Source organism: Salvelinus sp. IW2-2015, unplaced genomic scaffold, assembly GCF_002910315.2.
Source record: "Salvelinus sp. IW2-2015 unplaced genomic scaffold, ASM291031v2 Un_scaffold16393, whole genome shotgun sequence".
Lineage (NCBI taxonomy): Eukaryota > Metazoa > Chordata > Actinopteri > Salmoniformes > Salmonidae > Salvelinus > Salvelinus sp. IW2-2015.
The window spans coordinates 53,100-67,105 of NW_019957565.1; positions in this window are offsets into that span (position 1 = coordinate 53,100).

Consider the following 14,006-nt stretch of genomic DNA (forward strand, 5'->3'; position numbering starts at 1 on the left):
TATCTAGAGAACGATCATCATAGAAACACATCACTAGAAACACATCACCATAGAAAACACATCATATAGAGAACACATATCACATAGAACACATATCATTTAGAGAACCAACCAATAGAGAACACATTACATAGAGAACACATCACATAGAGAACATCACTATAGAGAGAACACAATCACCTTAGAGAACACATCATCATAGAAAACTTATCACATAGAGAACACACATCATTTAGAGAACACATCAGCATAGAGAACACATCACATAGAGAACACATCAATAGAGAACACATCATTAGAGAACACATCACATAGAGAAAACACAATCACATAGACAAAACAATCACACAGAGACACATCTACCTATGAGAACACATCTCCTTAGAGACACATCTCCGTAGAGAACACACTCACATAGAGAACACATCACCTAGAGAACAAACATCACTAGAGAACACATCACGCCTAGAGAACACATCATATAGAGAACACAACACCTAGAGAACACATCACCTAGAGAAAACATCTTTAGAGAACACATCACATAGAGAACACATCACCTAGAGAACACATAGAGCCTAGAAGAACAACATCATATAGAGAACACATACATTTAGAGAAACACATCACATAGAGAACACAATCACCTAACACACTATAGAGAACACATCACCTAGAGAACACATCACCTAGAGAACACATCACATAGAGAAACACATCCTAGAGAACACATCATTTAGAGAACACATCACAATAGAGAACACATCCCTAGAGAACACATCACTAGAGAAACACATCACTAGAGAACACTCACCTAGAAAACACATCACCAGAGAACACATCACAAGAGAAACGACACATCCAGAGAACACATCACCTAGAGAACATCATCCACATAGAGAACACATCACATAGAGAACACATCACATAGAGAAACACATATATAGAGAACACATAATAGAAGAAACACATCATTTAGAGAACACCATCACACATAGAGAACACATCACATGAGAACACATCACATAGGAACACATCATTAGAGAACACATCACATAGAGAACACATTCACATAGGACAACAATCACATAGAGAACACCATCACTATAGAGAACACATCACCTAGAGAACACATCACCTAGAGAACACATCACTCCAGAAACACATCATCATACAGAGAACACATCAACCTTAGAGAACACATCACCTAGAGAACAATCATTTAGAGAAAACACATCACATAGAGAACACATCACCTGAAAACACACCTAGAGAACACCAATCATAGAGAACACATCAAAGAGACCATCACCCGAGAAACACTCACTAGAGAACACCTCACATAGGAACACATCACTAGAGAACCCATCATTTAGAGAACACATTATATAGAGAACACATCATTTAGAGAACCACATCACATAAGGAAGAACACATCACTAGAACACCATTACAACATCAGCGAGAACACATCATATAGAGAACACATCACATTTAGACAACACATCACATAGACAACACATCACCTAGGACAGTCATAGAGAACACATCACCGAAGGACAACACATAGCACTTCCATAGAGAAACACATGCATCCTTAGAAACACGATCACAGTATACCGAGAACACATCACCTAAGAAACAATTCAAGACCACTCACGTCAGAAGACACCAATCCACAGGAGTAACACATTCATTAGAGACATCACCAAGAGGTACCATCACTAGAGAACACATCAGCCTTAGGACACATGTCATTTTACGAGGAAACATACATTCAGGACACAACATACTTTAGGACACTGACCTCCAAGAATCCCTCAAAGAAACATACATCAAGATAGAAAAACTACTATTCGATTAGGGAGAAGGCACAAGTGCAACAACTAGGAAGAAGAGACTCACCATGTAGGGTGAACACGCATTTAGTAGAGAACACAGCACATTAGTGACACATTCACCTAGAGAACAATCACATAGGAGAACACTAGTCACATGAGAACCCATCCACATTAGTGTGAGACGACTAGCTGTATTTACTCTGCTCAATCATGTGAAATCTATAGATTAGGGCCTAATGAATGTATTTACTCTGCTCAATCATGTGAAATCTATAGATTAGGGCCTAATGTAATCTAATGTATTTCAATTGACTGATTTCATTATATGAACTCTAACTCAGTAAAATCGTTGAAATCGTTGCATGTTGCATTTATATTTTTTGTTCAGTATAATTAACATGTAATATTGCATGTAACGTTGCCAGTTCAGATCACGTGATTCACATGAAACTGTGTTGGATGCTTTCGAATTAGTCTCACCAGAATCTGTGTGATTTTCTCAAATATTTTACAAACAAATAAAATATCAAAACATTTGAAGGATAAAAATTCAAATGTGCTACAAAAATCCATACATGTTTCTTTAAAAATTGCTAGACAAAATATCGCTAAAAAACCCAGATAAACACAAAACAAAACCAGAATTATATCAGCTGGTGATGGTAGCGTACATTCCGCACCCTCAAGTAGTATCGCGATAACTCCGCTAGATGGAGGTAAATACAAAGTAATGCGACGTGAATCTCATGCTGCTGCTGTATCTGGGACAGTTCTGTAGTCTATGCTGTTGATAATGTTGATTAGACGCTGTGAATAATTAGTACATTCACACCACACGTAGTGTACTACGACAGCTTTGTTCAAGAATACTTAAATTAAGATTTAATACAGTTTCAGAATGTGAAACATGGATAATTACCAAAGAAACAAAGAATCACAAAAAAACAAACCATATATATTCTATGCGTTAAAGGGATTTTTTTTTGAAGGAACTAAATAAATAAGCAATACATTTATAATCAATAAATGTATTGCTTGTCCTTGATTTCCATAAAAATGTGTTATATTTCCATTGTGTTCCACCTCCCATAGGCCTCTGCTACTCCACTACATTAAACCCTGGGTATATAGCATGGCCTGTGAAAATGGTATGGATCCTTTCTACACCCAGTCACCCACATCTCCAGAAGTTCAGCTGGGTACAAAACCCTGATTAGTTCAATATCTCTAATCACAATTTCAACACAATTAAACTGGAGATAAAAAATAGAAAAAGTAAACACAAACACCAAATCCACATAGACAAACACACCAAATATTATTTTCCCATTTGTACTAGGTCCAACCGTGTGTAATCTCTCCAAAGCACGGAGATCGAACTGAGGATCATATAGAAGTCAAAGAAACATTCATCGCCTGGGTCTCTCTGCATTCTCCTGGTTCTCTCTGCATCCCCCTGGTTCTCTCTGCATCCCCCTGGTTCTCTCTGTATCCCCCCTGGGTCTCTCTGCATTCTCCTTGGTTCTCTCTGCATCCCCCTGGTTCTCCTCTGCATCCCCTGGTTCTCTCTGTATCCCCTGGCTGTTCTCTCTACACCCCCTGGTTCTCTCTGCATCCCCCTGTTCTCGCTGCTCCCTGGTTCTCTCTGCACCCCCTGTTCTCTCTGCATCCCCTGGTTCTCTCTGCATTCCCCTGTTCTCTCTGCATCCCCTGGTTCTCTCTGCATCCCCCTGTTCTCTCTGCATTCCCTGGTTCTCTCTGCATCCCCCTGGTTCTCTCTGCATCCCCCTGGTTCTCTCGCATCCCCTGGTTCTCTCTGCTCCCCCTGTTCTCTCTGTATCCCCCTGTTCTCTCGTATCCCCCTGGGTCTCTCTGCATTCCCTGGTTCTCTCTGCATCCCCTGGTTCTCTCTGCATCCCCCTGGTTCATCTCTGCATCCCCCTGGTTCTCTCTGCATCCCCCTGGTTCTCTCTGCATTCCCCTGGTTCTCTCTGTATCCCCCTGGTTCTCTCTGTATCCCCTGGTTCTCTCACATCCCCTGGTTCTCTCTGCATTCCCTGTTCTCTCTGCATCCCCCTGGTTTTCTCTCTGCATCTACCTAATTCGCTTTTCTCTCTGATTCCCCTGGTTCTCTCTGCATCCCCCTGGTTCTCTCTACATCCCCCTGGTTCTCTCTGCATCCCCCTGGTTCTCTCTGTATCCCCCTGGTTGTCTCTGTATCCCCCTGGTTCTCTCCACAGATGTTACTCTTTCTGCAGGGTGGCCCCTTCCTCCTCATCTAGGATCCTGTCCAACTCTGCCTTTGCCACTCCTGATTCTGGCCCAGTTTCATGCATCATCGGGCAGCTACATGCCCTGCCACAGCTGTCACACTGTCAAGGAATGCAGCGAGCAGAAAGACACATACATTACCGCAACATTGCTCCATACAACTCAACTCTATGTACTGTCAGTCACATGCCGACTGTCAGTCACATTATGATGCTGTCTCTGCAGTAGACCACAGCTAGAGGAGAACTGCTTTGCAACACTTTATATTGGTAACATTAAAAAAAACAGATAAATAATGGAATATATTATGTTTTAAGAATGGATATATACACATATGTAGTATCATAACGTCAACCTAATTATTATTCACAACCCCAAAAAGAATTGCCTCTTCAGAAGACAGAAAGAGATAAACCCTTGACAGAGCTGCGACTTCTTAAAGCTCAAAATTGCCATAGTGTAATTTTTTTTTTTAAAGTAAAGCACAGTCAAAAAAACATTGATTTTTGGAAGAAAAAAAAAACTATCCTCAAGGCAGCTCAAAGTATACAAATATAGGAAAAGTTGGCTATTGTGACAAAGCTGCAGCGGAGACAACTTTAGAGTATTCGCTTAGCAACCAGTGTCGTAAATCGACGACGACTGTCGTAAACAGTAACGTTTGGTGTTGAAAAAGTCCGAACGGAATCTATTGTGGAGATGTTGGAGAGGAGTGAGAGAGAGACGGACAGGGGAATATAATATTGTTCTTCTACGGAGCTACACGCCGAAACCGGATAAAAATGGATACTAAAGCACGAAATGTCACTAACTGCAGATATTACATTTGGTGAAAAAGGACCGCGGCGGCAAAATCGGAAAGATCCTGTTAGACGAATGGTTAAGAGCCGACATCACAACTGTTACTTTCACTAGCTAGCAGGCTAGCAGGCTAGCTCCAATGGATGCAAGCTTGGAATGGGTAGCTCGTTGAAAGTATTCTCTAGTAAGGATTTATATTGTCAATGGAATACACATCATCTTCTTGTAGTCGTTATCGTCGGTAATACAAAGTAACGATCTCCGTAGAGTGAGTATCTAAACTGAACGCTAAGCGATCTACCGCTCACACACCACAGAGTCAAGAACAAGAAGAAAGTCATACAGGTTTGTTTCACAGCTTTTACCCAGTCTTTTTCAAAACAATTCTTTTGACATAGCCATTGTCAAGTGGACTGTTTCAAGGTATCTAGTTTGAGCAGTATATAACGTTAACCGACTAGACTCAAGGAGTTTACGTTAATCGGCTAAAATATTAATTGGCTAAGATGCTTTATCTAAGACCTCTTCTACAGATATTGCGGTAAGGTAGGATAGCCAGTTTGCGACTTGGCTACTCAATTCAAGGGGCTTTATTGGCATGGGAAACATATGTTAACATTGCCAAAGCAATGTAGATTATATACAAAAGTGAAATAAACAATAAAAATTAACAGTAAACATTACACTCACAGAAGTTTCAAAAGAATAAAGACGTTACAAATGTCATATTATGTATATATACAGTGTTGTAACTATGTACAAATGGTTAACTCTCTCAATACGAATGGTCAGTTGAAACTAGATGCGGGGTAAGGAAATGGATAGACTAACTAACCAGTTGCTTCTGGTGGCACCTAACAACATTCTTTAACACCTATGTTGTGTACAGTAGAACAATCATGTTTTCCGGTGACATTTGACAGTAGGCTTGACTGTTTACTAGGCTACACTGTCACATTTCATTTCATCTTGAGTCAACAATAACTTCCAAAGTAAACTTTTTTTGTTGTTGTCCTTATCCTGAAATGTTGTAGTTAAATACTCCAAAGGTCTTTCAGTCAATTAGCAATTAAGACAATATTTATATAACTAACTCTGTTATCCAGCTGCCTCGTAATATTAATCTACGACATGTCAACTGTTGATACTATGGTCATTGTAACTACAATGTTGAGGTTGTCTAAGAAGGTTCTATTGAGAGACAGCCAGGCTTGCGTTGCAAGCAGGAACAGACAGCCTTGCAAAATGGTTTCGAATTTCTTGGCGCAGTTTTTAGGCGCTTGAGACCACGTAACTGGATTCCAGTGAGCCAACCTCGAATTGCGATCGAGCGATATTAATCTCTTAAAGAGTGTGTGTGTGTTCGTGATTGCATGTGGGCACCAATCAAAGAGAAAAAAATCTCACTTTGAAAATCAGACAGAAAAAAAATCTTGCTTTGAAAAAAATAAATGCAAGTGTCAATATCAACATATGTGCATGCATATCAATGATGTCTTCTTTAATAGTCTCTTAGACTAAATGGAAAAAGTGAGTGTAAACTTATTTTAAATGTCCTGTTAGGAAGGAAGATGAAAATGAGATGCTGTGGTTATCCGGGATGTGTCACAAACGGCCGTGATTGGGTGTCCCATAGTGCGGCGCACACCTGGGCCCAGCGTCGTCCGGGTTTGGCCGGGGTAGGCCGTCATTGTAAATAAGAATTTGTTCTTAATTGACTCGCCTAGTTAAAGGTTAAATAATTAATAATATACAAAATAAAGTGCATTATATTCAGCCGTATTCAGAGATTCACAGCTCAGTGACTAGAGAACTAACAATTCTTCCACAACAGTGAGGGACACTAATAGAGGGCTTTTTGTGTTGTTGGGGTGACTGGCTAGTCAACTATATTCTCTCTCACTAGCTCTCTCACTCCCTGTCGCTCTCTCACTCCCTGTCGCTCTCTCACTCCCTGTCGCTCTCTCACTCCCTGTCGCTCTCTCACTCCATGTCGCTCTCTCACTCCCTGTCGCTCTCTCACTCCCTGTCCCTCTCTCACTCTCTGTCTCTCTCTCACTCTCTGTCGCTCTCTCACTCTCTGTCGCTCTCTCACTCCCTGTCGCTCTCTCAACTCTCTCTCGCACTCTCAATCCAATTCCTGGGTCTTTTATGGCATGGGAAACATGATTTTAAATCAAGTGAAATGGGTAATAAAAAATGAGTAGTAAACATTACACTCTCAAAAGTTTCAAATGAATAGAGACATTTCGAATGTCATATTGTGGCTATATATAGGCTTTCTTTCTTTCTCCCCTCCACATTGGGTACAACTCAGAATAGGTCCATATTTAAACACTTCCCCTGGACGAGTTGAGTTTGTGTTACTGTTTACGTTTCTTCCATGTTCCACAGTAACTTGGTGAAAATATGATCTTGACATGACGGGACGTAATGCATGTCCGTTCTACAGAGAGATTTAAATAGCATAAGTCATTCCCTATGTAATGTATTACCTGGGGAATCCATGTTGATTATCTTTCCAGAAGACGTTAAGTCCCTGATTTTATACTGTATTAACTAAAGCTGCGTAATACTCTTTTGTCAGACGCAGATATTCTGTAATGACAGATTGTGTACCAGTCAGATGCATGTTTGACTCTACAAAGGGCCAGTCTGATGCATGTTTTACTCTACAAAGGGCCAGTCTGATGCATGTTTTACTCTACAAAGGGCCAGTCTGATGCATGTTTTACTCTAGAAAGGGCCAGTCAGATGCATGTTTTACTCTACAAAGGGCCAGTCAGATGCATGTTTTAGTCTACAAAGGGCCAGTCAGATGCATGTTTTGAGTCTACAAAGGGCCAGGTCAGATCATGTTTAGTCTACAAGGGCCAGTCAGATGCATGTTTAGTCTACAAAGGGCCAGTCAGATGCATGTTTTAACTCTACAAAGGGGCCCAGTCAGATGCATGTTTTTCAAGGAGTCTAGCAAAGAGGCCAGTCAGATGCATGTTTTACTCTACAAAGGGCCAGTCTGATGCATGTTTTAGTCTACAAGGGCCCCAGTCAGATGCATGTTTTACTCTAGAAAGGGCCAGTCAGATGCATGTTTTACTATAGAAAGGGCCAGTCAGATGCATGTTTTATGAACTAGGCGGGGGGGGTCGAGGCTGTATGAAACTTATCTAGCAGTTCTAAGAAACAAACGTAAACAATATCCCTGCCTCGTTCATCTGCAGGCATTTCCAGCTGTTGTTATCTGAATCAACAGCCTAACACTGTATCAAACTAAACACAGATATACGGTGCATTCGGAAACTAGTCAGACCCCTGGACTTTTTCCCACATTTTGTCACGTTACAGCCTTATTCTAAAATTAAATATACACGTTTTTTTCCCCCTCATCAATCGACACACAATATCCCATAATGACAAAGCAAAAACAGGTTTTTAGACAGTTTTGCAAATGTATTAAATATAATAGAAGATTCAGGGCTGTAATCGCTGCCAAAGGTGCTTCAACAAAGTACTGAGTAAAGGGTCTGAATACTCATGTAAATGTTATATTTCAGTTTAGTTTTTTTATACATTTACAAACATTTCTAAACCTGTCTTTTTGTCAGTATAGGGTATTGTGTGTAGATTGATGAGGGAAAAAACGATTTAATCAATTTTAGAATAAGGCTGTAACAAAATGTGGAAAAAGTCAAGGGGTCTGAACATTTTTCCAAATGTAGTGTATATAAGGAATTGGCAACCCGTTCTCATTCTGAGAAGTAAGGTAGGCCACTTGATTTCAATGTCTGAACAAAGTGGACAGGCTAGCTAGCATGCTGCTCAAACAGTTGGAGACGGACAGAAAGGTGTGTTCATAACTATTCAACTGTTCTACCTTGTTAGCTAGCAGATAGATCCACGTCGACTCAACTTCAGATATAAAGATTAGCTGGCTAATCACTAGCGCGTGGGCTAATCAGTAGCGCGTGGGCTAATCACTTGCGCGTGGGCTAATCACTTGCGCGTGGGCTAATCACTTGCGCGTGGGCTAATCACTAGCGCGCGGGCTAATCACTAGCGCGCGGGCTAATCACTAGCGCGCGGGCTAATCACTAGCGCGCGGGCTAATCACTAGCGCGCGGGCTAATCACTAGCGTGTGGGATTACCACTAGCACGTGGGCTTGAGAGATTGTTGATGAGGCCTGTGTTAGTTTTCTATAGCCTAATGCCTGCTACAAGACGTTAGTCATTATTAGTGAATGATGATTATGCATGGTTCTGGTTAAATTTGTAACAAAAAAGGGCATTTTCATAGACTTGAAAGCCAGATCAGTGATGATTGGGGGGGGGGGGGGATGTTAAACAATTTTGATAAAATAAATAAATCAAAATTGGGTCTGTGGTTGTGAGAGGCTTATATTTAGCCTAKGTATAATTTCACAGGCCTTGAATTCATAAAATGATTGCTGACTGTTTGAAATGCAGTGTATTTGACATTTTAATTGTACAGTTACTCTTATTTAGAGAAAACAAACAAAAATCAAGTTATGATTTTTATCGCCCACCCTTAGTTCAAGCGTGAGATGAATGGAACATCGTTTGTTTGGGGACGTGGCTAATTGGTGCTTATATTTGAAGGACTCAATTTTCCATTAGGCGTGTGTGTTCCTGTCTCCTCATCCATCAGTGTCTGACGCTGGGAGTCTAGCTGGAGGAGCGGACTGAGCCTTCTCTCTCTGATGAATGTTTTTGTGATTTTTAAACAGTATTACCTCCCCAAGTCGATGGCCTTGGCATCTGTAGTTGTCCCCATTCCACTTCTCGTAGCACAACGGAGGGGAAAATGACTGCAGTAGTGAATCCATTCTCATTGAGATTGACAGCAGCTGCTTTATCCTGCCTCCTGTGTTCCATTGATCTCTCTCTCTTTCTCTCTCTCTCTCTCTCTCTCTCTCTCTCTCTCTCGTCTATCTCTTCATATCTTTCTTTGATCCGCTTTTACTAGACTACTCTTTTCTCTAATTTCAGTTCTTCCTCTTTTATTTCTGCCCTATGGGTCACTCACTCACTCACTCACTCACTACTCACTCACTCACTCACTCACTTCACTCACTCACTCACTCACTCACTCACTCACTCACTCACTCACTCACTCACTCACTCACTCACTCACTCACTCACTCACTCACTCACTCACTCCTCACTCTCCAATGGAATTAATGAAGAATGTTCCCTTCTGCCTTGTTAAATGATATCATGAGGTTTAACATCAGGTGGTGAAGTGGTTAGCGATGGGAGGAGTAACGTAGCCATACATGATGTTATCTGATCCTGTGGTCTCACGACGCCTCGTTCCCACGAGCAGGGAGGCCCCGTTCACACGAGCAGGGCCCGTTCACACGAGCAGGAGCCCCGTTCACACGAGCAGGGACGCCCCGTTCACACGAGCAGGGACGCCCGTTCACACGAGCAGGGACGCCCCGTTCACACGAGCAGGGAGCGAGCAGGGACGCCCGTTCACACGAGCAGGGAGGAGCAGGACGCCCCGTTCACACGAGCAGGAGGAGCAGGGACGCTCGTCACACGAGCAGGGAGGAGCAGGAGCCCGTTCCACGCAGAGCAGCGCATCAGCGAGCAGGAGGAGCAGGGACGCTCGTCACAACAGACCTTTCTCTTCTGTCCATTCAGTTCATAATGTCTAACAGAAAAGACGTTTTCTTGTCATCATTGCTAAACTTCTGTCATTCTGTTTAACGCCCTGGTGCCCTGTTGCCCCTTGGTCTTCTGGTGTCTTGTCTGTCTCTGTAACAAAGCTGTTTTGTTTCTCCTAACGTCCGCCAAACTTTCTGATGCTCCCAAACTCTCAACTCCTCTCCGCTGTGTGAGGAGCAGCCTCCGCTGTGTGAGAGTCACCTCCGCTGTGGAGAGTCAGCCTCTCCGCTGTGTGAGGAGTCAGCCTCTCCGCTGTGTGAGGAGTCAGCCTCTCCGCTGTGTTGAGGAGTCAGCCTCTCCGCTGATTTCTGTTTCTCTCTGTCCTGCTTTCTATTCTCAGCATTCATTCACTTAGTGCTGCTCCATGCTCAGAGTCAGGGTTAATATAGCACGCTCCATGTTTCAGAGAGACAGGGTTAATATAGCACCGCTCCATGTTTCAGAGAGACAGGGTAATATAGCACCGCTCCATGTTTTCAGAGAGACAGGGTTAATATAGCACCGCTCCATGTTTCAGAAGGAGTGCAGAGGTTAATATAGCACCGCTCCATGTTTCAGAGAGTCAGGGTTAATATAGCACCGCTTCCATGTTTACAGAGAGTCAGGAGTTAATATAGCACCGCTCCATGTTTCAGAGAGACAGGGTTAATATAGCACCGCTCCATGTTTCAGAGAGTCAGGGTTAATATAGCACGCTCCATGTTACAGAGAGTCATTGTGCTCAGAGACTTTTCTTCTTCACCTTCTGGCAGCAGTTCTGTGAATGATGAGGTAATTTGGCGCCCACTCCAAACAGTGATTCCTTGGTAGTGTACACTAATGTAAGTGCCCTTAACCCCAGTCCTAGGCTTGGGCTACATGCCTTCCCTTCTGTCTCTCCCCGGGTCTTGGCTTTGGGAGGAAAGGGAGCCACCTTGAGTTCTCGGAGCCTCTAATTCGAAACACAAGTTCTGTGGGCAGGATGGAGGTTGGTTCAAATGAAAACATTGCCTTAAGTTTCACTGCCAGTTGTATTAGGATAGACTACATCTGTATTACAATCAGCCGGGTCTGGATTCAATCAAGTACTCTCATCAACCATATCCATGTTGAAAGTACTTTTACAGAATACGCGAGGCTACATTTTTAAAAAACTTTCTTGGGTCAGTAAATGTAATACTGTAGGTCCATACTACCAACACAAAAATGCTTTAGATTTGTTAGAAATATGATGACATAATAGTAGCTTTTTGTTTTTGCAGAAACCTGTTAGACTTGTTCTCAACAGAAAAGTCTCTCTAGTTATGTCCAAATGGCTTCCGTCTTTGATAAAAGCTATACGTTTCTAAACACACATTTTTTCCTTTGGTTGATCTGTGTGAGTCAGACTCGTTGTTACATGAAAATGTCATTCGTAGTCGATTAGTGCGTTTGAGCCAGTAACCGAAAGGTGGCTGGATCGAATCCCCGAGCTGACCAAGGTAAAAAAAAATCTGCCGTTCTGCTCGAGCAAGCCAGTTAACCCACTTGTCCCCCGGGCGTCGACGACGTGTATGCCGATTTAAGGCAGCCCCCCCACACCTCTCTGATTCAGAGGGGTTGGATGTGGAACACACATTTCTGTTTGAAGGCATTCATTTGTACAACTGACAAGGTATCCCCCTTTCCCTGTACAACTGACAAGGGATCCCCCTTTACCTGTACAACTGACAAGGTATCCCCCTTTCCCTGTACAACTGACAAGGTATCGCCCTTTCCCTTTACAACTGACTAGGTATCCCCCTTTCCCTTTACAACTGACTAGGTATCCCCCTTTCCCTGAATGCATGCTTTTTAAGCTCAAACATGCTTCATCTTTCTCAAAGTTAAGGGTCAAGGGTCAACTGGAGTCAGTCACCAACCTCACGTTAAATGTTCAACCTGTTTATTACACATTTGAAATAGATATTCCTATTAACAGATGATGGAAGAGGAGGTATTCCACAGTTTAGCCCCGTAGCGTGTCTTAGTAATTAGTAGCATACTCATAACATAGGTGATGCTCCTCACTTAATTGATGCCTGACTAGGCTACATAATACAGGTGATCCTCCTCACTTAATTGATGCCTGACTAAGCTACATAATACAGGTAATCCTCCTCACTTAATTGATGCCTGACTAGACTACATAATACAGGTGATTGATCCTCCACACTTAATGATGCCTGACTAGACTACATAATACAGGTGATCCTCCACACTTAATTGATGCCTGACTAGACTACATAATACAGGTGATGCTCCACACTTAATTGATGCCTGACTAGACTACATAATACAGGTGATGCTCCACACTTAATTGATGCCTGACTAGGCTACATAATACAGGTGATGCTCCACACTTAATTGATGCCTGACTAGGCTACATATTACAGGTGATGCTCCACACTTAATTGATGCCTGACTAAGCTACATAATACAGTGATGCTCCACACTGAATTGATGCCTGACTAGACTACATAATACAGGTGATGCTCCACACTTAATTGATGCCTGACTAAGCTACATAATACAGGTGATGCTCCACACTTAATTGATGCCTGACTAGACTACATAATACAGGTGATGCTCCACACTTAATTGATGCCTGACTAGACTACATAATACAGGTGATGCTCCACACTTAATTGATGCCTGACTAGACTACATAATACAGGTGATGCTCCACACTTAATTGATGCCTGACTAGGCTACATATTACAGGTGATGCTCCACACTTAATTGATGCCTGACTAGGCTACATAATACAGGTGATCCTCCACACTTAATTGATGCCTGACTAGGCTACATAATGCAGGTGATGCTCCACACTTAATTGATGCCTGACTAAGCTACATAATACAGGTGATGCTCCACACTTAATTGATGCCTGACTAGACTACATAATACAGGTGAGTGCTCCACACTTAATTGATGCCTGACTAAGCTACACAATACAGGTGATGCTCCACACTTAATTGATGCGCTGACTAGACTACATAATACAGGTGATGCTCCACACTTAATTGATGCCTGACTAGACTACATAATACAGGTGATGCTCCACACTTAATTGATGCCTGACTAGACTACATAATACAGGTGATGCTCCACACTTAATTGATGCCTGACTAGGCTACATAATACAGGTGATGCTCCACACTTAATTGATGCCTGACTAGGCTACATAATACAGGTGATGCTCCACACTTAATTGATGCCTGACTAGGCTACATAATGCAGGTGATGCTCCACACTTAATTGATGCCTGACTAAGCTACATTAATACAGGTGATGCTCCACACTTAATTATGCCTGACTAGACTACATAATACAGGTGATGCTCCACACTTAATTGATGCCTGACTAAGCTACATAATACAGGTGATGCTCCACACTTAATT